Here is a 1,715-nt window from a genome sequence, read left to right as displayed (position 1 = left end):
TGTTGATGCACAATAGTTTTAACGTCAATGACAACATTTGAACAAAGTTTATTGTGGTGTGCTTTTTTTTCTTGTGTGTGTTGAAAACCAAGTGCTTTTTGTTTTTGTCTTTTTGGAACCACAAAGTTCAATTCCAAAGTTATTTGAACAATTAAACCACCGACAGTAAAGGCAGCGTGCGTGCACAAGAAAACTGCCAACCAGCCGAGCAGCTGGAAGGCTTTGGCTCCCAGAAACATCCGGCGGTCCAAACACGGCGTTCCTATTGACTCGTTTGAAGCATGTGCAGGTGTTCAGGCCTACGGTAAACAAAACAATCGGGACAGCGTCGACGCTTGTCAGGACATCATCTGTTTGATGAGCCAAATCTACTGGAGAAAAGCGGCAACGGCTCTCAAAGGGGCCGCCTTGTTCAAGGCTTCGACTCTAAACGCGGGCCCCCTCTGATCGGCCGCTGCGCAAACAAGCACCAGAGAGATTTACTCAGATTAAGCAACTCGTGACAAGTCGCTTCAACGGTTCTGACGGGCGAGAACACGATGAACCCAAACAGACACTCGACGCAAAAACGGCAGAGAACAAGGCTGCATTGAGGTGATTTGAAAAGGGAGCTGCTGCTTCAACGGCAGATCAAACAGACCTAAACATTTACCGTCGGGAGAGGCTTTGGATCAATCAAATTTAAATGGGTTTTTTTTTTTTTTTTTTTAACCCGCACCTCCTCCCTGCATATGCAATGAATTTGTGATGCGAGCAATTCGGCTGCTGTTGTTATGATAATGCAAAAGCTGGAGGGAGCCCATGCACCCCCCCCTCCTCCGCCCTTTTGAACCTGTTATTATTATTGTTATGGCACATTTGCGCAATGTGGGATAAGCAAGGCCTGTGTCCGAAAGACACGTTTTGAAGAGGTGAAAGCGGCTTCAAAAGTGAGCCAAGGGTCCTCGAAAGAGCTTCATGTTGATTCATTAGCTGTCAAAGTTTGGCTTCTTTTTGTGCAGTCGCCACGCAACCTGCAATCTTTTCTGCATTTATCGTGCGTGGCTGCGGCTGTAAGCTAGTCGTCGCGAAAGCACAAATAAGATCGCCGAAAGAGGATTATTTGCGGGAATATTTACAGTCAGAAAGCTCACCGCGGTCCCATTTCCTAAAAAGAATCGGTTCCCTGTTTTCCATAGCTCATCGTTGTCGTCGTGTTCGGTTTAGTCGAACGTGTCGAAAGGTTCATCTTGACTTTTTCGACCAACGGTACGTGCTGCGTATTTCCATCCATGAGAAGGAAGGACGACGACAGGAGAATTCTTCTTCTTTTGTATTTGTCGTTAGTTGTTGGGGTTGAATAAGCACGTCGAAATTGCAATTGTGTGCCCGTTTGACTTTCGGAGCAGGATTTGGAGGATAATTACAGGTCTTCTGCTCTACTGTTTACATCCATCAGATGGAATACTGCAGGAGAATTCCAAGTTTTCGTGTCTTCACGATCTCATGGTCGGACTGGATTAGTTTTGTGCTTATTTGTCTTTTCCGGCAGCAATACAGTACGTGTTTTTTTTTCTTTCATTTTTCTTAAATTGTCTGGCTTTTTACCTCTCCCATGTTACACAACGTTCGAATTTTTTTCTCTTTAGTCACAGTGAACATGTTGGGACTCTCTGCTGCATATCTCAGAAGTGGATTCTATCTGTGCATATCCGTCTTTTAGGGCAGCAAAATAT

At 45.0% G+C, this 1,715-nt stretch overlaps 1 protein-coding gene and 1 long non-coding RNA gene across 2 annotated transcripts in view; one reads left to right on the top strand and one right to left on the bottom strand.

Annotated features, from left to right (window-relative positions):
• Nucleotides 1-1,715, top strand: part of efna1a (ephrin-A1a) — a 23,820-nt gene that overhangs the window by 5,551 nt on the left and 16,554 nt on the right. The window lies entirely within an intron of this gene.
• Nucleotides 1-1,715, bottom strand: part of LOC109514661 (uncharacterized) — a 7,111-nt gene that overhangs the window by 460 nt on the left and 4,936 nt on the right. The window lies entirely within an intron of this gene.

This window comes from Hippocampus comes, unplaced genomic scaffold, assembly GCF_001891065.2.
Source record: "Hippocampus comes isolate QL1 unplaced genomic scaffold, H_comes_QL1_v1.1 scaffold207, whole genome shotgun sequence".
Classification (NCBI taxonomy): Eukaryota; Metazoa; Chordata; class Actinopteri; order Syngnathiformes; family Syngnathidae; genus Hippocampus; species Hippocampus comes.
This window is presented reverse-complemented; position numbering and strand designations above follow the sequence as displayed.